This window comes from Petaurus breviceps, unplaced genomic scaffold (genome assembly GCF_028583685.1).
Source record: "Petaurus breviceps papuanus isolate PSGF00001 unplaced genomic scaffold, PetGlider_PUasm1.0 185, whole genome shotgun sequence".
Classification (NCBI taxonomy): Eukaryota; Metazoa; Chordata; class Mammalia; order Diprotodontia; family Petauridae; genus Petaurus; species Petaurus breviceps.
Genome location: NW_027185797.1, coordinates 5,907,509 through 5,932,959, shown reverse-complemented (window position 1 = coordinate 5,932,959; position 25,451 = coordinate 5,907,509). Strand labels below are relative to the sequence as shown.

At 41.5% G+C, this 25,451-nt stretch overlaps 1 protein-coding gene across 2 annotated transcripts in view; it reads right to left on the bottom strand.

The window, feature by feature from the left end:
- CPNE4 (copine 4) overlaps positions 1-25,451 on the bottom strand; it is a 679,918-nt gene that overhangs the window by 423,476 nt on the left and 230,991 nt on the right. Inside the window, exon 1 of one of the 2 annotated variants that reach the window (XM_069088382.1) lies at positions 17,644-18,067. The exons of the other annotated variant lie outside the window; for it this stretch is intronic. The gene's annotated coding sequence lies outside the window, so the exon portion shown is untranslated. Of the gene's footprint in view, positions 1-17,643; positions 18,068-25,451 lie in introns of those variants that run through there. 2 annotated transcript variants of the gene reach the window in all.

The following is a 25,451-nucleotide window of genomic DNA, read 5'->3' as shown; positions in this document are numbered from 1 at the left end:
TCTCTCTCTCTCTCTCTCTCTCTCTCTCTCTCTCTCTCTCTCTCCCTTTCTCTGTCTCTGTCTCTCTCTCCCCTCCACCCCCCCCCCTTTTAACTTGGGCTCTTGGTGGTGACGGAAAGAAGGTACTGGTGCAGCTCAGACACACTCTTCAACACATTCCCTGCCCAGTCTCTAGCTTCCCAATTAAAGCCAACTACATCAGACTGAGCAAGCCCTGGAAAGCCTCTTTTCACATCTTTTCATCCAAACTCTAATTCTACAAAAATAACTTGAGTGGCTTGAGAGAAGAGAGTGCTTTCAATTCACCCCACTGTTGTCTTTAAATTTGCACTCAAGTGCTTAAAAAAATGATCCAGCCTGTAAGGACACAACTAAACCCAAATAAAGCATTACAAGGACATGAAGTTTAATTCACCTGCCACAGAAAAAGACAAAGCACAGAAAAATAAATATGATCCAGCTGAGTGAGCATCAAACCCTAGGATGGGGTAAATCTGCCTTATCACTTTGTTTTTCAAAAGCTGTTTGCAGCCCGTACAGCTGTTAATCATAACACAAATACAGAAGGACATGGAATCATGTCTTATCTTGAATGGATTTTTCTCCATTACCTCCTTCTTTATAAGTTTATAAAAATTTGCTAAACCTGAAAATGGGAAGAAAAAAAAGCTCTGAGGTCCTGGCAAACATCAGTGTTTACAAGGCAAAGGGATGTGGGTACTGCTTCATGATTTCCTGTTAGATCCAATTGCAGAAAAGAAAATATCCACATCCTCATCAGCAAAGTCCATAAATCATAGCCAGTTTTAGCAGGATTTCTCGCCATTTACCTGTGACATGTTTTAGGACTTTTCCCCCTAACAAGTGGCAGAAATAGTCATTTTATTGTTGTTTCATTACAGGACTTTAGATGATACTGAGAGGGAAAGTAGTTAGAGTCCTGGATCAGCCTTTAGCAGGATCAATCTGAAAAAGGAGTCTGGGGACAGACAGACAGAGAATGATCTACATACCCAGAGGTACGTCTGGAGAGGTAAACACCCCCCCACACACACACACAGACATCACTTAGTTTAAAAATGACCCTAATAAAGAGCCAAGATGAAGTACATTTCTCCCATGTTCAAGGAAATTGCCATAAATGTTTCTACTTGACATTAAAAATTACACCCCTCTGCTAGGCAGTCACATTAACCAAAAAGATGGGATTTTTTTTTAAAGGATCTAACTAACATTAGTCCCAGTGCTGATAGGTCAAAAGAGGCTTCCCTGAGAAAGAGCAGGTATAATCACTACCAGCTACGCGTGCTAGGTGAATGCGTATTTAAAAATATACCTTCCATCAGTCGAACTCTGCAGTGTAAGAACTTTAAAACACACATCACGCATTTTATTTCAAGATTAAGAATATTCTTTATAACCACCCGAATGGGGAAATTGCTATGTGGCCCCAAAACAGAAGTCCTTGTACACAGCAAGTATTTGGCAAATAGTTGTTGAATTCATTGGGTAGGAATTAAACGAAGTGCTAATAAGGAATCGTGTCTTCTCCCCAGTCCCAACCTCAGGCACCAGCATAATCCTCTTTCTTTCCGTCAGAAAGACTATCCAGTTGGGTCACTTACCATGGAGAGCAGCTCCAGACAGAACCTGAACACCTCAACAGCTGCGCTCCCAATTCTGGAGTGGCTGAGAGTAGGAGGTGGAGGACTCGTCACAGCCCGGGAATGGGATGAGCAAAGTGCCTCTGGGCTTCACATCTCAGCAGTGGAGAAGCACCCTCCCAAATGACTGAATTAATAAATGATCAGCCCCCCCTGGTCAAAGCTGTGGGTGCTTAGCATATGGAAATTCCCACTGCCTGCAGCAAATGGGACACGGTTGAGGCCATTTTCTCAAGGGGAACAAGGCAGAAGCTTCAGAGGGAAAGCACTCCTACCAAATCACTTGGAACAAGAGAGGGTCTTCATCCCATGATCAGAGTTATCATTCTTCTCTACTCCACCCCTATTAAGCATATGAAGAGGGTATTGGACACTTCATTCCAATTATCTACCATAACTCCCATTGAAATACATTCTTTTCTGGAAGTTAGCCAGGTGTATGATTCAGATCTACCAACATTTATATATATTATTTCCCCTACTAGGCTGAGTTCCTTGAAGGCTAGAGATGAGATTAATTTAATCAACAAGCATTTGTTGAATCCCTACTATGTGTATGGGAATACAGACAAAGTAAGACAATCTCATCCCTCATGGCCATCAAATTCTAGGGAATGTGATGTTATTTGCAGCCTTCTCAGTGTTTAGCACCATGCCTTGCAAACAGTAAGTGCTTAATTCATGTGTGCTGCTGAATTGGATTGAATTTAGACTTTGAGGTACTTGTATCAGGGATAGACATAGCGTAATCCTAGAACTGCCCATCTGGAGTTTACCCAAGGTAACAATTACATTCTAAAAAAAGAAAAAAAAACAAATTGTATGACACAAATATTCTGACTGAACTGATTATTTCAACTCATCTCCAGAGAGAAACTCCAGAGAGGCATCAGATGGAATTAGGATGAATCCACTCTGCATGAGTACCACAATCTAATGATTGTTTTGGACCTAAGTATTTTGATCTTCCCCTAAAGTCTCTGGCTCATCCTGGTGTGGAAATGACTTTGGATTCTCAAGGGATAAGCCAGGGAAGGGTCTGTCCAACCAGAGTATGAGCCTGGAGATGGATTATTTGTCAGAGGGGCCCAACCTAGGTAGGTTTACAAAGGCTCATCATAGGACCCAGTTCAGGTGCCTCAGTCTACAAATGACTTGTTCAACATCACCTAGGCACTAAGTGGCAGAGCTCCGATTCAAACCCAGTTGCTCTGATCTCCAGGTCAGCTCTCTTTCCATCACATTGTGCTAATGGTTTACTTGGGGGAGGGGGGGGAGTTTATAAAGACAATTTATTAAGTTGTAGAAGGGTTGAGACATGCATCAATGAAAGGAGTGCCCACACCAATGAAATCATTGGTGTTGTTGTTAAGTCATTTCAGTCACGTCCGACTCTTCGTGACCCCATTTATGGTTTTCTTGGTAAAGATACTAGACTGCTTTGTCTTTGTCATTTCTTTCAGATAAGGAACTGAGGCCAACAGAGTAAAGTGAATTGCCCAGGGTCACACAGATAGTCTGAGGACAGATTTAAATTCAGGAAGATGTCTTCCTAACTCTAGGCCCAGTGTTCCATGCACTGCACCAACTTGCCCAATGAAATCACAGATAATTTCAATTCAACCAACACTGATTAAGCATATAGTATATGCCAAGGACTATGATGAATACTGGAGCTAAAGAGACAAAAATAAAACAATCTCTGCCTCCAATAAGCTTACATTCTATGAAAGACATGTACACAGAAAAGAGATAGAGATTGGAACTATAATTTCATTGGCAGAGGAAACATTCTCTACCAGTTCAGATCAGCACCTTCTCCTGTATCTATTACCTTAGAGAATGACCCATAGCACTGGAAGATTAAGAAACTCACCTAGGATCACATGGTCAGTATGCGACAGAAGCATAGGAGTATGCTTGTAAATGTTTAACAACTAACTCTCTGGAAAAAAAAGTTCACATGACACACTTTTAAGTGTAACCACATTACTAACATTTTCTCCATCATTTTCTTGATAATCATCAAAACAATAAATCAGGACCTAGTTTGTAGCATTTGCCAATTTCCATAGTATAACTGCTCATGTTGAAAATTTAACAATCGGCTCTCCCCAACCAGAATGGCAAAACTTGAACTCAGGTCTTCCCATCTCCAAGGCCAGCTTTCTATCTACTCTGCCACACTGCCTCTGTATGTAGACAAGTAAATAAATACAAAATATATTCCAAATAAATTCAAAGTTACTGGGGTATAAGTGTATTAGCAACTGAGGGTGATTAGGGATGATTATGTACAGAGGTGTCATACTCACTGCCAGCCAGCCAAGAAAAATTTAACAAAATAAATAAAAATGCAATACAACATAGTTAATGTTATGTTGTGGTTGACTTAGAAGTCAACATGCAGTCTGCAGGGATGTAAGAGATAGCACTTGGATTAAACCTTGTCAGCTAGGAATTCCAAGAGGGAGAGGGGAGAAAAGAAAGCATTCTGGGAATGCAGAGCAGCCTATGCAAAGGCAAAGAGGGTGGAGATGGCAGCTCTTAAAGAGAAAAGGTCAAGGAAGCCAGTTCAGCTAGAAGGTAGAGTACATGAGGTGGAATAATGTGAAATCTGTCTGGAAATCTAGGTTGGAAGGATTGAATTAATTCATAGAATGTCAGAACCTCAAGGGAATTTAGAAGTCATCTGGTCCAACCCCTCAATATTTGATGAGAAGGAAGAAGAGGAGAAGGAGAAGAAACTAAGACCCAGAAATCATTTTGATAGAGAGAAAATGAATTAAACCGATCCAGAATATTGTGTGTTAACATGAATCCTGTGTGTTGACATGAATTCTTATAGCCACCGGCTCCATTCCATCAAGAAATGCCCTTACACGTGTAAAGCTGTGTCTAGTGCTTCATAGAATTGTGCCATTTTAAAAACTATTTTAAAGATCTCCCTAGTCCAAACCATTTTGCAGATGAAAAAATGGAGACCCAGAGACATGCCCCAGCTCACATAGCTAGTTACTGGCCAAGCTTTTCTATCACACAAATAACCCAACTCCCTGATCACTGCTTTCCACCATATCACACTCCATCTAGAAGGATGCTTTTCTATAGAGGGGTGTGGTTTTTGATGAGCCACCTGAGCTGCAGCAGGGGGGACATCTTTGTCACCCCTTGCAATAACACCAGAGATGTACACAGTTGGTTTAGGTGAGCTGGTGCTTTCCCATTCTTGATCATCCTTATCTTTCTCTTCTTTGGCATCTTCACTATGAGGGTGTTTCTGCACAATTCTCATTCCACCAGCTTTTACCGCAGGAGGGTGTCCAGCTCTAGTCTCTACTTTCTTATCAGTAGGCGAAGACATTGTGGGCACTGACTTGCTGTCTCTTTTGTCTCAGTTCAAGGGAACTGAGAGCTGGCGACTGGCTGCATGCGCCCGTCGGTAAAAGAGCCCGAGCCAGTCATCCACACTCCATCTATATTACTGATATGATCATACCAGGAAAATTGGACAACAAGGTCTCGTTGAGCTCTTAGAAGCTTTGACTGAGAGGTGCTGGTCTAAAAATAACCATCAATGTATCTGTCATTTCTTTAGAAATAAGCAAAGGTCTAAATCTGAGGTTTCGTCCAATTTTGAGCTTCTGTGACAGGAATGACTTAAGAAAATACAGATTGCCCAGCACATGTCCATGGCTTCCCCTTCCTTAGGCACTTTGTAGCTAATCAGGATTTGAAGGGAATGAAGGCTAATAAGGATTTTAGCCCATTGCTTATAATTATAGCCGAGAAATGAAATCACCCAAGAAAAGGGGAGTGAGAAGCAGTAGTGTTGGAGTGGGCAAAAGCACTGAATTTGGATTCAGAGGACCTAGATTTAAGTCTAGGCTCTCCCACTTGCTACCTGGGTGACTACGGGCAAGCCACTTACTGCCTTTGTTCCTCAAATTTCTCACAGAAAATGAGGGTTGGAATTGACCTCTGAGATTCCTTCTGCCTCTCAGTCTCTGAAATAATAATGTTTAATTCCCTTTGCAAAGGAAAATGGGGTCCTATTTCTGTAGTTCAGCACAGTCTCACCCTTGGGTAACATGGAAAATGTCCAAAGACACTCTAACAAGTCTATCTGTCTCCAATCTCTTTCTCAGTGAGACTCAGATAAAATATTTCTTTCTTTTTTTTTTTTTTGCTTTTTTGGAGGGAAATTGGGGTTAAGTAACTTTCCCAAGGTCACACATTGTGTGTGTGTATGTGTGTGTTAAGTGTCTGAGGCAGGATCTGAACTGAGGTCCTCTTGGCTCCAGGGCTGGTGCTCTACTCACTGCACCACCTAGCTGCCCCTTCAGAGGAGGGGGGTGGTTAGCCAGACCTGTGATGTCTTGGTAATATTGAACACCCCCCCCCCCACCCACCCAGGAAACTCCCTCTACAATGCAGATCAATAACTGCTCTGTAAAATTATAGTCTTGAAAGTTACTTGAGTCTCTAAAAAGAGGTGGAGTGACTTACCCAGGGCCTCTCAGTCAGTAATTGTCAGATTTGGGGCTTAAAGCCAGGTCTTGCTGACACATTTTATTGCTGTTGTTTAGTCGTGTGTTCAGTCATGTCCAATTCTTTGTGACCCCATTTGAGGTTTTCTTGACAGAGGTACTGGAGTGGTTTGCCATTTCCTTCTCCACCTCATTTTACAGATGAAGAAACTGAGGCAAACAAGGTTAAGTGACTTGCCCAGGGTCACACAGCTAGTAAGTGTCTGAGGCAAGGTTTGAACTCAGAAGTAGGAGTAGTCCTGACCTCAGATCTGGCCCTCTATCCTCTGTAATACCTAGTTGCCTGTAGGCTAACTATATTCTTTACGGGCATGCTGTCTTTATGTATATTGTATATGTGTGTCTATCAGTACATACTTAGATATAGACACATATGTATGTGTCTATATATATCTATATCTATGTACCTACATAAACAAATATGTTTGCCTGTGTGTATATATACAAACATGTCTATGATACAAACATCTGAACAAACAAATGAGTAACTCATTAGATCCCCAGATATTCCCAAATACCTTTTTATTTTCTGGTGTAATGTAGCTAAACCAAAAAGTCAGCCAATTAACTGTACTTATAGACGACAAAATTTAGAGCTGGAAAGAACTTGAAAGGATTAGTACATTATCTTTTTTTCCTTCTAGAAGAAAATGAGGCCCAGAGAGATCCAGAGCTTAGTCACACAGCTATTAAGTGGCAGAGACAAAGATGAGGAACATACCCTTTAACTCCAGTGCTACAACCCTGCCCTGTGAGCTGTAGTGTGGACCCAACAAAAACCACAAGGATGCAAAGATCGGCTGCACCAACTCGATCACCTCTGGAACCCTCAAAACTGTATCTGGCCACACTATTCCCTTCTCATTCATTGGTTTCTATATACAAATAAATGTTTTCATTGCACACCACATGAAAACCAGCCTGAGTTATACCTGGTAAAGCTATGTTTGACTTTACTCTCTGAAACTTAATGACCCTATAAAACTTCTCCGGTAAAATTCCCAAAGGCATAAAAATGCCCATGGAACAATTACTGGCTGCCCAGGCAGGACCACAAGCTCCCTGAGACCTTTGCATTCCCATTAAATGATGAATGTGAGTGATAATAAAGGGCAGTATTTGGGAGGAAGGGAGGGAAAGGCGCATAGAATCAAATGCCTCTGAGTTCCAGGTTGGAGCTATTTCTGCCACTATTACGTAATGTCAAAATGTCATCTTGGCAGACTTTCTGAAGTTTCCCTTGCAATGCCTTGTAAGTTAAATAGACCACCTAAGGCAGCACAATGACCAAATGTTTGGAACTGGCTTCTTTTTTTTAAACTTTTTTAAAGATACAGATTGTATTTATTTAAGCCAATCATAACTGCCTCTATTAGCATGCCCCTAATTCAGCGAGTGATATTTTAATCCTATTTCCTCATTGATTGAATCATAGCATTAACTCAAAGATCTAGAGCCAGACAGGACTTCAGAGAACAACTACTTCATTACATCATTTTACCACTGAGGAAACTGAGGCCCCAAAAGTTAAGTGACTTGACCAAGGTCACTCAGGCTATGTTAGAGGAGGACTTGGAACCCAGGTTTTCTGACTCCAGATGCAGGATTCTGTACTGTTGCTGTCTAGGGGTGAAATGGATACAGAGGTCATTGCATTTGAGAATATCACTTTAAAAGAAAATCTTTTTTCCAAGAAGATTTTCATCACACAGAAACAGGGAGGATGAAGTAGCAGAAGACAGGCAAACTCACTCAGGCAAACCCCATTCTCCCCCCAAAATGAGAGTTCTAAAGGAAAGCTTTCAAAACTTCTATGGTAACAAAGGACAACAGCCAACCCCATTCAGGGTTCAAAGACTGGAAAAGGGAAGCTCCATAAATGCTAATTCTTAGGCATCACTGGACCACAGAAAACCCATCAGTAGTGAATTCTAGTACCAGTGGGGGGGCCAATGCCCTGGCCCTTTCAGGAGCACTGGGTAATACCAGGTTAAATGTCAGAATGCCAGTGGTACAGAAAGGACCTGGCACTTTGTCTGGTGCTGGGTATCACGTGGCGGAGTAATTAATTTTTGTATTCTAGCTGTGCTCATGGTAAAGAGTATCCAACATACTTTGTATCCAAAATGAAAAGTAAAATAATAGGAAAGGAAAGAGCTTTTTTTCTCAAAGAAATATCAGGTTTTGACAATATCTGGACCAGGATTGTTCCCCCAAGTTGTCTAGTAGGATACAAAAATTGCAGGCAGGTATGCAGTGGAATAAATAACTCTTTTTGCTACTGCCATATACTTGGTCTTCTGCAGTTAGCTCTGACACACCTGTACTTAATATTCCATATCTTAAGAGTTCTACCTATCCAAGGATTCTCAAGACATCACCAATCAAGAAAGCAACCCACATGCACCTATCAGGTGTCTCCTTTGTGAAAGCCACTGTAGCAGGCACTGGGAATACAAAGGCAGATAAGAAACAGACCCTGTCCTCCATGAGCTTGCATTCTATCTGGGGGAGAAAATGTCTGAGTACACGCACATATACACCCAATAAGAGGTCATTGGGATAGAGAAGACACTAGCAGCTGTAAGCACAAAGAAGGTTTTATCTCAGCAATCTTTAAAAATCCTCTGCAAGATAGAAAATGAAAGAGAAACTTCACAGTCTTCAGGAATAACTGATCGAATCCCCTGACAGGAGAAGGATGCCATCACCTCTTAACCCACTGTCTTGGAATTGGCAGCTCATGAACCCCTCAAGCCCCATTACCCATCCAGCAGAGTAAAAGACAAGCTGAATGAATAGCAAAGAGTCCATTTTATGTGCCTTTCTCTCTGTACCCCTGAAATCCTCCCCCCAGCTCAAGTTCTCATCTCTTCTCACTTAGACTGTTACAATGGCTTGCTAAAAGGTCTTCCTCATCTGTTTTCCAATCTATGCTTCATGCTGCTGCTGGACCCAATTTACTCTTAGTCACTCCTATTCAAAAATCTCCAGTCTCTCCCAATTGTCTACTAAATAAAGTAAAAACTTCTGATCCTGGCATTCAGTGCCTCATTGATCCAGCTTCAACCTACCCTTACGGTTTTCTCTCATAAAATAATAACTGTTCTTTTCTTGCTATTTTATTTATTTTATTCAGAGCTTAAGAAATAAAACAAGCATTTACATAACATAGTAGAATAGGAAAAAAAAGATGATTGCAAATGAAACTACAAATCTATTATGTACAACTTGATATACTTTTAAAATATATGATAAAGTTATCATGTAACTTTCCTTTTTTCCTTTTTCTCTTCCCTCCTCTTCCCCCCCACCCCTACCCTAGATATGGCTATTATTGGACATACACACACACTGTGTGTATACATATATGTATATAAATATATATAATATTCACATATGTATATATTATATATATAAATATATGTGTATATATAAAACACATACATAAAAATGTGTATGTATATATAGATATACATTCTCTTTATCAGTTCTTTCCATTTCCTGCATGGAAGTCTCTCCTCCATGAAACATTCCCTTAAGCCTCCCCTTCCCTTCTGGAAAGTTGTTTCTCTTCAAATATCTCACAGGACTTCTACCCAGACTTCTCCTTTGCAAGGGTCTCCTCCTTTGCATCATAATTATTTGTGTAAATATATTTCCACTCCTCCCCCATTAGATGGTAAACTACTTGAGATCAGTGTCTGTAGCTTTTCTTTCTCTCTGCAAGGTCTTTTGCTTGGTAGGTACTTAATAATTATTTGTTCCATACAGCAACTGAATTGAATGATACAAGACAGTATACTGAATCACAATTAAGTGCTAAATTACATGGAGCTTTCTCTTTTGTGCTAAAGGCATTCCAAGTAGGGGAAGTTCAGGAGTGGCTTGAGCAGTTGAGGAAGGCTTCATGCTCTCAGAGGACAAAGAAGTTGGGAGAACTTCTGGAATAAGACAAAGGGAGGAGCAAATTCAAGGACTGGCTATTTAATTTTCTTGGTGGAAAAAAGGGAAGTGAGATGGGTGAAGAAAATCACTGAAAGGTGATAAGAAAACACAAGGCTTGGAACAAATAACACTAGATACCTTCCTCTCTCCTAACATTATTTACAGGAGTAATCAGACAAAGTAAGGTGAGCTTTGAGCAGGAAAAAGTTCCACAATGGTAGCACCAGTGCCCTGGGTTCAAATCACATTTCCAACACTTACTCTGTGACAACGGACAGACAATTCATTTAGTGACATCGATAAAACGGGGTTAATATTATATACGGGGGAATTCTGGGGAAAGGATGGGGAGGAAAGAGAAATAAAGGGAAACCCTAAGAGAACACAAGTAGGGCATCCGAAAGAGAAGTGAGACAGCAGCCAAGTCACTTAAGTTGGCAGGGGGTACCTCAAAACTGGGAAGCTCCCCAACCCCATCCCCTCTGCATAAGGAGGCAGCAGCCAGGTCTTGGAGTTCTCAGGGAAGTTTCCCAGCCCAAAGTTTCCTAAGAAAAGAGGGCTATTGGTGGAGGGACTCACCCAGGCTGAACTGCAGAGTAGCTCTAGCACCCCAGACCCCTGGCCCAGGGTCAGCCAAGTTCACTGTCCTGACACCCAGGCTGAGTCCCTGGAGGCCACCACTCTGTCAGTGCACCTGTGCCCTCTAGTGCCAGGCCACTGCAATGACTGGCTTGCTGCTGCAGAGGCTTCCCAGGGTCTTAGCTCTCTTACTCATCCATTCCTTGCAACCAGCTGCTCCTGCTCCCCACTAGCCCTGCATTGGTCTCTTGCCAGTGTCCTTCCCTTCCCCTGTCTCTAGTCCCCTAGCTATTAGGGAAAGAAGGTGGAGGAGTTTGTCACTTGGCAAGGGAGAAGGTCTCCTCACTTACTCTATGCACCTGAAAAGCCCACCTGCTTCTGATGCTTCCAGGAAAAAAAAAAAAAACATTTTGTCTCTGTCCGGGTAAACATCCATTTCCAAGCAGGAGGTAAAAAGCAAAGTTTATAGGGTTTTGTCATCATAAAAGATGAAAAAAGGAATGGGAAGAAAAATACATAACCCCCCCCCCAAAAAAAAAGATCCTTTGCCCTTAGTTGACAGAGAGCAAGAGGAAAGTAGACAGTGCATGAAAAATTACTCTTTGCTTAATGTTCACATTAATGGGGATGGACCCAGACCATGAATTAGTACAAATTTAATAAAAATCTTTTGGGTAAATATTATGCAGGCTCCAAGGGAGAACAACCTCATAAGTCCCAATCCTTCTTCCAAATGCTCCAAGGTCGATTGGATCAATTCATCAACAAATGTTTACAAAGCTACCATGGGTATTGGGCATTTTGATAGGTGCTACCCTATGGTAATCCTCTCTTTATCAAATAAGTAATAAAATTGGATTTCAAATTACAAATCTACTATCATTAGCTGTTTGTAACATTGGTGAAACCAAACCTAAGCAGCCATTCATTTGATCAAGGTACTAAAAAAAACTACAGGACTGGAATAAACCTGAAGACTCCATTCCCTGCTTCCAGAATGATAACCATCTCCTCACTTCCTTTAAAAATCTCTTCAGAAATAGAGCACCAGCCCTGGAGTTCGGAGGACCTGGGTTCAGATCCGTCTCAGATACGTCACACACACACACACACACACACACACACACACACACACACACACACACCTAGCCGTGTGACCTTGGGCAAGTCACTTAACCCCAATTGACCTCCAAAAAGCAAAATAAAATAAAAATCTCTTCAGAAGAGCCAAATGCTCTGCCATACTGAAAAGGACACTAAATTTGGGGTCAGAGGACCTGGGTGAGAAGTTCAGCTCTCTTATTAAGGGGTGACATTAGGAAACTCACTTCATTATGTGTAAAATGAGGAGGTTGGATTAGGTGACTTCTAAGGCAGCTCTAAATTATATAAACTAAGAAAACCACAAGAGAAGACACTTGCAGGGCATAGGGGTGGGGCAGAGGGAGACAGAGAATGCCTTATCCTTTTTACATATTAGATGCAGTGGGCGGTTTTCTTATACTACCAATAACTACAAGCTTAAGCAGATAGAAAGTCTTCCTGTATGGATCCACTGATAGACTCCTTATCTGTTGACTGAGAGTCAGCCCTCTGAGGTTAAATGCAGAGTGGCTAATTCCCAGGTTTGCCAGTGGATAATGACTCTTTGAACCACAAAAACTATCAGGGAGTCTGCAAAAGATCATGAATCTGAAGTTTGAAGAGACAGAGGCCAACTAGTCCAACCCTGTTATTTTAAAGATGAGGAACCTGAAGCCCCAAAGGTTAAGAAATTTACCCAAGATCCAGTGTTTGCAGAATTTGAACTCAGGTTCCATGGCTCAAATTTGGCAACCAAGTTCAGCATTATATTCACAGCACTATTCTGCCTACCTCTATTAAATCACAGATGGTGATGATCATCATGGAAGGTGGGGAGGGTGTAACCCACACAGATGAAATCACAGATCCTTTCAAGTGTTAACCAAAGTATCAAGTTATAGAAGGCTCCCTCAAACACTTGCCTTTATTCTAGCATACCTATAAAGGCATAGAGTATACCTTTGTGTTGATATTTTTCCTTAATAGGACTTCACCAATCCTACAAATGCCACTTAAAGCTTTACTATGTATCACTAGTTACCCAAAGAAAAAGCAAAAATAAAGATAAGCAAAATAGAGAGATAAAGAAGATAAAAGTAAAAAATAAGAAATAATAGGTCTGAGACATTCCCTTAGTTAATTATATAAGTTATACCTTATATGGCAGGTATATACCTGCTTTGCATTAGCTCATATAAAGATCTTGGACATATGGCCACACCCATATACAAATGCACCAAGAAACAATGGATTCAAGGCACTGGTACCATTTATCAGGAACAGAAAACAAACCAATAATGAGACCTTGGAGATCAACTGAAAGGAATGAAAATAATGTGATCAATATTTCATCCTGGTTTGCTTTTTATTTTTGAGGAAAGAACAGCAAAATGTAATACAATCATTATGAATGGTGAGCATTAAATTTTGATAAATATCGTCATATCTATCTTGAACCATGTAACATTTTGTGTTAGCACCCTTGAAAGTCATTTTTTAAGCTGATCTTAGAATTCCTTAGATGTGATCATTATTACTAGCTGCCTTGAGATTCTGTGTGTTAATGTGCTAAGCTATGGTTGCCAAGGAAAATACAACTTAAGATACTGCAATAATCTAAAGGCACTTCTGCTTATTTGTTTAACATTAACAGAAAGGCTAAATATATAGCAAACTTAGCACTTTTCCACTTGAAAGAACTTCATTTGTTCAGCTCTCCTGTTAGGCAGTAGATATACCCCATTCTTTCTATGTCTCCCAAGAGTTTGAGAAAGAATCTTACCCAGATTCACATCAGCCAGAAGAGAACTCAGAGTTCTACCCATGAGATCTTCCTTTTTCTTTGACCTACACTTAGAACTCTTACCCAAAATTCTGTAGGGATTGCAGAATGGGGATTGTTCTCACCTGGGGCTCACTAGTCTAAATGGGAGATAGTTAAATTTGTTTTGTTTAGGTGAAAAGAGTTTCATTGTCAGATCTTGCTGGTATACAATAAGAGGCTGGTAGTACTGTAGTTATGTATAGCTACAGGGCCCACTTTATTAAATTATTAAGATTGAGAGGAAGAGTCATGCAGGTGAGAATGAAGAATCCTTCATTTTCCTACTGTCGTGATAATTTCTGAAGTCACATCTCTTAAAAAAAACCTTGTAGGCACATCACAAGGATTAATTACAATAATGATAATAATAAATTATAATAATGGTTGAGAAGAAACAATTCCTCCTACTTGGGTTAACAACATCTAAAAATCTATGAATAGTCAGAAACCCTGGCTTCCTACTCCATATTCCAAGGACCTCTGATATAGTCACTGTGGATACTTCTGAAATAAACAGCTATGTGGTCTTCTAGTATTATGTGGTTGCAAAAGACATCACCATGCTGCAAAGCTGATGATGAATCTCCCTGAATGGAGCTAAATTCACCCTCAGATAACAGACACATAATAAAACACCACACCCATTCATTAAGACTTTACAGCTTCATGGGACCTACCCAGGATTTATTTGCCAATGGCATAAACTTTGAGACTCGGGGATCATCCTTACACCATGATCATAAATTTAGAGCTGGAAGAGACTCAGAGGACAGCAAGTCCAACTCTCTTATTCTGTAGATGTGGATTCAATTCTTTGCTTGAAGTCTGCAGGCAATAAGTGGCATGATCAGAATTTGAACCTACTCTCTCCACTACACCATGTTGTTTCCATATGAGTCATCACAATAGAAATTTAGTGGTTTCCTACTCCAAAATGAGGGCAAACTCACTACAAAGGAAAAGAAACTTTAGATGAGTGGATAACTTTTTCTATAGAAAGCTATTTTTAAGAAAAGCAGTGTTTCCTCAAGACAAGACAATAACACAACATTTCAAGACACATTTTTGCTAATGATCACTTAGATAGAGGGAGAAGCAAAGATTTCTTTCTAATCTCAAAAGAAAGTCAACCTACAAACCCCAAACTAACTATTTTTATGGAAGGAATATTTAGAAGCTCCAAACAGAAGTGGTTGCTTCATGCTGTGAAACTTACTGGACCCCATCTGTGCCTGTTCCCTGTAAAGTATTCTGGAAATATGCCTAGAAGAACAGAAAAAAGTGACTGATCATTTAGAGAATAGTTACAGGTGTCACAGTCCTGGCTTCCTCCAAAATGCAACAGAAGATTAACTATTTGGTGGTGGTTTGACCCCACACCTTTTTCTTCTGGGTCCTTAATAACTACTTAACTCAACACATGTGAGGAGTCATTACCATTATGAACCAAAATTTCCTTTTAAGTAGCAAAAACTGTGGAATTTATTTGGTGCTAATATTGATTAGAATATTCTATCATATGTCACTGTTACAATTTTTTTGGTCAAGGGGAATGGTGAGAAGATAACCTGATCAGCCTAACAGAGGTGGTTAATTTAGGAATTCTTCCATACATCCCTGATCCCCAATTCTCTCTGTCTTAACAAATGGGAGGACATTCTTCATGTTTAGAACACTGAGAGGTTACAGCTTCTTTGTCAGTTTTTCCCTGTCTTTAAAAAAAATAGACAGCAAAAAATGTGTTCAACTCAGAACTCAGTTGGAAAATTGAAATTCTTAGATGTCAAGTTTCCTGGTCAAGTCCAGAGACACATAGAAAGCCACTATGCCGACTCGTGTCATATCTTCTGAGTAATAATTTTTTAAAGGGCCTTTCCTATACATTAAGGTGTGGCATGATTTTCTTTGTACAGAATGTTTGATCGATTTCAAGCACTTTTGCTTACATTTAAATTCAAGTGAAACATAAAACCACTATTGTGCCTAGTTGAGGTGGAATTGTGAAATCCAATATTCATTCATTCAACAAATGTTAATTAATGTATATTTAAGTAGCAGAGACTGGTAGTGGTGAAAGAGATAAAGACATTTCCCAGGGATAAAGACAAGCTTCCAGGAGGAGCTATTTAATATAAATGAAGGGGGGGAGGGGATATAATTAATCCTTTGGTGGTGGGAAATTACAAAGAAGAGGACAGCTGAAGAAAATAGAACATTTCTACGGAAGTCGAAGTAGTTCTGCCTGAGCAAGCCCTTATTTAAGTACTGCATTGATGTGTATAAGGCTTTTAGCTACACTGGTACCTTGGACAGAGCAAGTAAGCAGCCTGGGTCTAAATCGCTGTTCTTGGCTTAACTACAGCCGAGGAAACCGAGTACCAACTGCTAAGCCAGAAAGTTAGGCAAAGGGAAACAGAGTAAGACAGGTTTTGTTTTTTTTGTGGGTTTTTTTTTTTTTTGCGTTTTCATCACGAAACTGGGATGAATCCTGTCACCTCTCCAAATATGCACTTTAATAACTCTCAAGGCATGCTCGCTACTGCCCAGCCAGACTCCTCCTCACAGATACAAGAGGTTTGTTTACACGTGTTTTGAGAGAACTTTGGTCCTTCAGTTTGTTCCCACTGGAGCTCTCCTAGACGGCCCATCTCACTTCACATCACTACCCATCTCCGCAACGGGAGCTTGCCGGTTATGCAAGAGTCCACGGTCCTGCTCTCTGCAACCTATTATTTATAGATGCAGCTCTCCGATGGCGCGAAGGTTGAGAGGGATGGGGCTCAGAATTCGGAGCACCCACTGCTTTAGGGGTGAAAGGGTCCAAGACCAGAATAGAGAAGGGCTCTGAGACTATCCCTTAAGGAGCTACAAATTTCACGGTGTCTTTCAGAGATGGTTTTCTAAAAGGAAAAGCAGAAGTGAAGGAGGGTACGATGCGATCCACTAAACCCCTCTCCACATTCTCTACTGTAACATTTGCTGAGCACCCACAAGGTTCTAGGCACTGTGTAAAACACAACCAAGACCATGCACCCATCCCGCTTTGCAATTAGGGAGGGCAGAGTCTTTTCCCTATTGCCCTTCCTTCAACCATCTAATGGAACCTGGTTGGTGATCTATTCAGCACCCATTTAGGCATGGACTCCTGGGACTATGTTCTAGGCAGCTAAGGAAGGAACTTGAGCTGTTTTTTAACCTTTCTAGAGTCTCCCATGCCCCGCTCCGCCCTTTGCCGCCCAGTCACCTCCCTCCTCCTTCAGCCCCTTCCATTTCATTTTAGCGAAGGCAAGGAGTACAGAGGGGGTTCAGCTCAGGTCTATCAAGAGAGATGCAAAACTATTGACTGGTCTTAATCACAGGAGGCCCAGATGCAATGTAATGAATTGCAATGCAATTCATCTGGACTTCACTATAAGGGGAGGGTTTGAGGATGGAGATGGAGATGGGAAAGTGGAGAGGAGATGGGAGTGGAGGTGGGTGGGGGTAGGGAGAAGACAGAAGCAAACACCAGATACATCAGGATGATGCTGGTTGCCATCGCAATTCCCCACACCCGCGGGTCGGATGAAGAAGCAGCAACTTTGCCTAGGACTCCTTCCCTCCTCCAACCCCCGGGAGGTTCCCCATAACAACCCCTCTCCGGAAGTCGCTACTGGTCTGTCCCCTTCTGGCGCGCTCCTGCTTCCGACCTCCTGGGTCCCCCAAATCCCTGACAACCTCGGTCTCCCTCCTCCCATCTGTGTTCTCCAGTTCCCAGAGTTAGGAGGCTGGTAAGGAGGGGATGGGCGGGTGAATGGTATGCTATAGACTAAAGTTCTAGTCTTGCCATATCTTCAAAAGGAGAAATAAACCTTTCAAACACCTTTTCCTACTATCCCCCCCCCACCCCACCCCCCGCCCAAAGTTACCTTTTGCTGCGCAGCAGCAGATGGATACAGACTTTGCAACCACGGCGTTGTACATACACAGGAATGCAGAGTTTGCATTTACCTACCTGGGTGGCCGGGTGGATGGGTCCAGGAGCAGGAGAAAAAGCCAAGGTTCAGCTGTAGTGTGTCTGTCCTCTGTTCCAGCCTCCCCCCCCTCCCCAAGTAAACCACAGTCCTGCTAGTTGGGTGGGGGCTTGACTATTGGGGTAGGTGTGGGAAGGGATGGAAGGAAGAGGTGGGGTGGGTTTTGTTAAATGTTTCTTCCCTTTCCCTTCTCGGGTCAGTTTAGCAGAAACCCAGGGCGCAGGCTCTGGTTGGAGAGTTTGCCGGCTCCGGGTACCCTGCCTCCATCCTCTCCGCGCATCCGCAGGGGGCTAGGGAACTGAGCGGGTGCGAGTGTGGGCTCGGGTAGCTCTCTCTGCTCGGGAGTAGAGAGGAGGTGTGGTACCGAGGGAGGGAGGGAGCGGAGAGGAAGAGGGGAGGGGGGCGTGCGGGGGCGGGGAGGCGAGCGTGTGGCCGGGAGGGAGACGGCAGCTTTCCCCTAGTGAGCTTTCCACCTTCTGACGAAGCCCGTGCGCCCTGCTCGGAAGCGAGACACTAGTGGAGAGCTCAGCTCCTCGCGAGCGCCCCCTGGGGGGTTCCGGCTGATAGCAGCCCCGTCCGGGCAAAGGGATTCCGCTTACCCCAAACCTGAGTGTGGTCATCCCCAGAGACATGAGGAACTCGCACCCAACCTTCCCCTTCCCATTGCTTACCTCCCAAAGTGACACAAGAATTGTCCATTTTTATCCATCCACCCCCCCCCCTCTGATTTCTTTTTAAATTAGAGGTAATCAAAAAGCACCTGAGTTCTAATCCTACCTCTGTCACTAACTACCGTTATACCTATTGGACAAATCATTTAACCTTGACCGTAGTGGACGTAAAGCTGGATCTGGAGTCAGGAAGACCTGGAAAATCGGATCAGGTCAGGGAATCCTTTCTCAGACATTTACTAGCTTTTTTACCTCGGCAAGCCACTGTCCCCCTCTCCGTCTGAGATTTCTCTTTTGTAAAATGGGGTTATAATGAAGCACCTACCTTCCCGGGCTGATGTGAGGATCAACTGAGATCATACAGGTGAATAGCTTTATAAACCTTAAAGGGCTATATAAATGTTAGTTATTATCATTATAACCTCTCACTGAGTCCCCCACCTTCTCACCAGGCAATGCTCTAGGATAGGAATTCAAGTATACTTCCAAACGGTACAGCTGCTTAAATACTACAATGCATTTGTTTTTATCCACAAGGCAAAGAATACAGAGATAACAGGATGAATATTTTATTTCAAGATAAAATTATATCTGCTTGTAATTTTTAACATTTTTATTTAAAGTTGAGTTCTAAATTCTATCCTTCCTTCCCCTCCCCCATCCCTGAGATGGCAAACAATCCGATATAGGTTATACATGTGCACTTATGTAAAACCTTTCTATAGCAGTCATTATGTACAAGAAGATTGGAACAAAAGAAAAATGGAAGAAAGTGAAAATATCATGCTTCAGTCTGTATTCAAACAATATCAGTTCTTTCCCTGGAGATGGATAGTTTGCTTCATCATTAGTTCTTTGAGATTGTCTTAGATCATTGTATTGCTGAAAATAGCTGTCATTCACAGCTCTTCATGGTACAATATCACTGTTACAGTATACAACATTCTCCTGGTTCTGTTTACTTCACTTTGCATCAGATCATGTAATTTCCAGGCTTTTCTGAAACCATCCTGCTTGTCATTTCTTATAGCACAATAATATTCCATTGCTTGTAATTATTTTTACTTAGAGTGCATTTACTCAGGCAAATTATGGTAAACTATGGCAAAAAATATTTTTGAACTGAATGTTGTAAACTAAAAGTAAATAGATTTAAAAGAAAAAATATTTTAAATTGCATCAATTGACATACCTGACCCTTCTAGAATATTAAGACTTAAAAGCTACAGAACAGTTGTCAATCTACATTGAAAGATACCTTTCTCACAGGAATCCTTATGTCAATGAAATCAACAGTCTGGTCCCACAAAAGGGATGGGGGCAGGGAAAAAGGATGAATTACTCAAACGTGTAACTATGTTCACATCTTACTTGATCCTTTAGGACAATGTCAAATCTAACTTGGGTAAGAGCTCTATGAAAACATGCCCTGAAAACACATGTACATCACAATGGGGTCTGCAATGCTGTGATAGTAATGGCAATTAAAGATTCCCCTGTATTGGCTTGGTTTTCAAATTGATTGTGTTAAAACCCAGAGTTTGTTAATCCCACCTGTGGGATGGGCTTGTTGATGTGAAAAGAAAGTCCTGAACTGGGAGGAGCTGGTGATGTAGATTTGGAGAGACACTAGAGAGAGGCAGAAGATCTTTTTGGAAGCAGCACCTCATAGAGAGAGAGAGACTAAGAGAATTGCTGGTGGCCGCTTTGAATTGCCCTGGACTTTTGAGACCTGCCCCCTGAGCTGCCAAGGACTGAGGAGACATGGCTGTTTTGCTGGTACTTTGTCTGTCTGTTTTGATGTTGTTTTGCCAGATTTGTCCACTGGTGAAAGACAGTCCTTTTGTTGAAGAAGTCCTGGAACCTGGCTGTTCACTAAGAAGCCCTGAGACTGTCCTGCAGACAGAGAGTGAATACTGTCCACTGGTGAGGGACAGTACTGTTGTTGCAGGGGTCTGGAGACTGTCCTGCAGACAGAATGAATACTGTACACTGGTGAAGGACAGTGCTGTTGTTGCAGGGGTCTGGGAGCCTTTCTGTTGGTTCAGAAGCCCTGAAGAAGGATTTTCTTGTTGTATGTTTACAGAAATCCTGGGAGAGGGCTTTGCTAATGTGTTCAGGGGTTCTAGGACTGTTCTACAGACAGAGGATAAATTCATGAAGGGACTGGCAATGTATCTTATGGCCTTGCTAAGCCTTGTCTCCCCAGGAACTAAGATTGCTGAGAACTTGCCTAGTGTCAAGATGAAGAAAAGACCTCCATTTGGGTATTAAGCGCTGTGTTTAAACTTGATGTAACTCTGGGGTAGATTCAATTGTGATCCAGGGGTGGGGAACTTTTGACCTTATTGTGCTCTGTGATTGACAAATGAAGGTACTTTACCTATGTTTGGAAACTAATCTCCATTTGAGAAGAGGGGTTTTGTTGTGGACTTAATTAAGGTATAGCCTAGGGGTGGAGAAGTATTTAGAACTGGGACTTTGTAATTGATTGAATGATTGGAAGGTCCTGGGGTGGGGTAGTACTTGGAGATTATTTAATCACACTTAGTAAATGCTGTAATTTGGAATGATGTCATGTTTTGATCTTCTCTGTTCTTGGTTTGTCACTGAATAAAACAGAGAGCACCTATGCTGGTATTTTGAACCTGGGAAGTTGCCTTTGCTTGGCATTACATTACAAATGCCAGGTTGAATCACAAATATTGGAATCTAGACCTGTTCAGCACAAAGTCCAGCTGGGAAAGATTCTACTTCCTGAGACTGTACCATGTACCCTGTCTCAGGGCCTCCTGTAGTCAAGGCTGTTTTTATAGGTCAGTGAGGGGAGGTCTATTCCAAAGTTTCATCCCCTCTTGTTAGTGCTCCATCAAACCAAGTCAATAAATAACGGAACAAAAGAGAGCTTTTACAGACCACAGTTCCCCATTTCTAAGTCCAATGAGATTGTAATGGGATAAAGATCATCTGCCCCACTAATGCTCTATAGGGGCTATTAGGGTGGCTTCTGCTTTGTGTAGCTGGACTATGGGCATTTAAAGGAAAAGCAATATTCATAAGACCAGAGACCTAGAGCTGGGAGGGGCCTTGGAGATCATTGAAGCCAGCTACCATTCCCACTTTACAGATGTGGAAAGTGAGACCCAAAGAATGAGGAAATTTGTCAAAGGTGACGTAGGTAATCAGTGGTAGAACCCAGGTCCTCTTGCTCCAAGTTTAGCAGTCTTTCCACTGAACCACAGACTCACTACTATCATTAACCTTAGAATAATTTAGAGCTAAAAGAGACCTTATACATTCATTTTCCACCTGAGGAAAACGGAGGCCTAGAGATGCTAAGTGACCAGAGGGAGGTCACAGAGCTAGGAAATGGAAGAGCAGGAGAGCAGAATCCAGTGGACTTTCAGGAGCACCATGACCAGAAGAATGAAGCATAGAGAGCAGAGGGGAGTCCTGTACTCTGGAGACAAAAATCCCAGCAGTCATCACTGGTCTCCCATATTAAAACTACACACACACATACACAACTTGTAATAAATCTGCATTTCTCTGCCAGCAGGCCTCAGCTCTCTAATTAGAAACAGAAAGTCACTGGCAGACCATTGTCACAGTCTGTGAAACACATGCACAGCCCTACACCAGAAACCTGCATTTCTCTCAATGCAAGACACCTATGATAAAGTAAGAGAGGCTTTTGACATGATGCCAAGCTACCCTTACAAAGCCACTTCTGTCTAATCATCAAGGGTTGGTTATAAATGCAACCAGGTACCTGGTAACCCAGTTAATAAATGCTGATTTAAATTTAAATTCCAAGCTATAATTCATCTCTAAAGTGTACAACCGTTCTCTTCCTCCTTCAACAACTGTGCCATAATTAGTGGGCATTTCCCCCTTGTCTTATTCACACACCTCCAACGCTAACTTCAGTGAACTACCTCAAAGCTGCTGCCATCCACAACCACTGTTTCAATAATCCAACCCATAACCACATACCGCAGGAGCTACTAGCACCCCCACGTGGGTTATATCTGTACCCTAGTACGACTGGTTAACATGGACTGAGGTTGGATAACACACGGGGAAGCTTCCTCTCAGTATCTCATGCCAACACTACAGGCATCTCACATCAGTGATAAGTCAAACTCTGGAATGGGGCCAAGGAACAAAGGGAAAGAGACGAGGCTCTCTACAAGGCGATGGATAGCATTTCTTTGAAATGGCAACCGATGACACAGAGAATAGGGGAAGGAATAAGCAAAGAATTCCTGCCCTGCCCAGAGAACTCTGGATCCTGCTCAGAGTGACTCAGGCTGAGCCACTAGCTTTTAAATTAGGTTTCTATTTTCTATTGTTTTTCATCTGGAGCAGGAGGAAGATAACATACTCAACTAGGCAATGGGATAGCTGTAAATAGCCAAATTTATTTTCAAGGATATGTGTAAAATGAGAACCTTGAATCTCGCCCTGTGATTATTGATAACTCACTAATAAATTCTTTTCTCTTTCATGTGCTTTCTAAAATTAACATGTCTCTCTCTCTTTCTCTCCCTCCAGCATTTCTCCTGACACCCAAGATGGACCTAATTACTTAAAAACAAAGAACTGGATTTTATAAATGCTAAAGAATCACCAGAGCAGAACTAACATCCCTATCTTTTACAGGCTGTGTTATACTCTTATTGTGTATTCTGATGCTTGTGATTTGACCCATGCTCTACCCAACTTCTGGTTGCTTCTTCATAAAGTCCTGTTGCTCCCAAGTAGCTCAAAGCTACAGGTAGGTAGCATCCAAATCCCTCCAGTTTTCATAGACTCCTCTTAGAAACCACAGAGGTCATGTTCTTCCTTGTTTATAGACTTAGCAACAGAATCTAGCACCTGGCTTTGCTGTTTATAAGCTGTATGATCTTATCAAGACATTTAACCACACTAAGCTTCAGTCTCTTCATCTGTAATCAGTATTTGTAGTACTTACGTCACATAAAGTTGTACTGATGAAAATATTTAGAAATCTTAAATGCTTCTATAAGTGTTAATGGGGAAAAGATATGAGTAGTATTCACTTAAATTCACATTGACGTATAAATGACTAATTGAACATCCTTTCCTGGGATTAGGTTTTAATGGGAGGAAGCACTTTCTAAAAGGGAAGATAATACCATGGAGAGAGAAGAAAAGGCAGAAAGGGAAACATGAGGGTCCCAAGACATATTTTGCCTAAGGCTACAGCTGATTTTTCTGAATACCATACTTAACTATCTTATGTTCATAAACCAATTTGAAAGAGACCCTAGAGTTCATCAAATCCAATATGCCTAATTTTACAGATAAGGAAACTGAAACATCTTAAAGTAAAGTGACTTGCCCAAGGTCACATGGATCAAAATAACAAAGCTGGCACATGAGCCTGATTTTCTTACTCCAAAGCCAGCACTTTTTCCACTTCAAGAATAGCACTGTTAAGATTTTGTGCAGTTTGGGGAACTACTGGAAACAGAGTTATGAAGGTATTTGTGTGTCCTAGCCAAGGTTTGAAAATTGTGCTCACTATGGATTACTGTCCACAGGGAGTTTTAAGCCATTTCTGTTATGTGTGTGAATTAAAGTGAATGTCATGGAGAAGGTCATTTTCTGACATTAAAGATGCCCATATATGAAAAGCAATACTAACGAATGCCTTGTTGTGTGTGTTGTGCCCTGGACCATCACCTACTTAAGCTTCCACCATTCTAGCTCTTGAAGGCCTCCAGTTTGTGTTTTCTTATTTGAAAATTGCCTAGTCTTTCAAGCCCATATCCTGAGTGCATGATAACAAACCACTGAGGTCAGTGAGACAAAGGTCTGTGGTTATACGGACTGTGAGTTCAAGCCATCTCTCTACTGGAGGGTTATTTCTTATTATCACACATACACTTATGCACACACACACACACACACACTTGCACATACATTTATGTGCACACACATGCATGTGCACACACAGAATGAAGAAAAGGGCTCTATGAACAAAAATATCACTTCCATTAGGGCTCTTTTTTCTTCTGCCATCCTTTGATTTTTTTATTCATTCTTCAAACATTTCTCATCTCATTTTGAAAAATACCAGTTCTATGAACTTTGTGTGGGGAGGGAATAAGGGAGAAGAAAGCCTAATAGCTGGCTGAGAATGGGGAGAAAGTTTTTCTTTTAAAATTATGGCATTCTTTTTGTTCATGTTCTCTTCCCAAAGTGCACACATCATACCAGGAGTGAGAGAGTCACTCTGTTATTGCTCTCAGATCAGATCCCAGTGAAGAAGGAAATACCAGATTACATAGCAAGAAGAAGATACTTTAAGGGGTAAATGAGGCTGGGTATCCCACCAGTCATTTGAGGGTTTGTCTTGAGGACATAGTTACAGTACACATTTTCCTCTCATAGGTCAAAGAGGGGAGTGAAATAGAGATGCTGGCTTCTGAATTCTGTTCCTTTCTCCAAAAAACCCCACTGTAATTTGACCCAGGATATCCCCCTAATCAAACAACTCCATCAAGCCCTAGAACCCTTAAGTGACTTCTTTTAGAAATCAAATAAAGTGAAAAAAAATTACACTTCAGTTCAAACTCAGAGTTCATCAGTTCTCTCATTTTTTATCATGAGTCCTTTGCAATCATCCTACATCATTGTATTGATCAGAGTAGCTAAGTATTTCACTTTTGTTGTTATTTAGTCATTCTCAGTCATGTCCAACTCTTTTTTGGGGTGGGGTTTCTTGGCAAAGATACTTTATTTTTCTTGCCTTTTTGTATCATGGTTAATATGGAAATATCTTCCATGATTTCATGTAACTGATATCATATTGCTTGCCTTCTCAATAGGTAGAGGAGGAGAGGGAGGGAGGGAGAGAATTTGGGACTCAAAATTTTTTAAAAATGTAAAAATAAACACAAATTTTTAAAAGAACTTCACAAGTCCATAGAAGTCCTGTCCTCCAGAAACTGGTACCATTAACCAGTAGACTGATACCATGGGAATTATTATGGTTACTAGGTAAAAGCCTTCAAAATAATATAGTACATACAGTTCATTTCTCTCTCTCTCTCTCTCTCTCTCTCTCTCTCTCTCTCTCTCTCTCT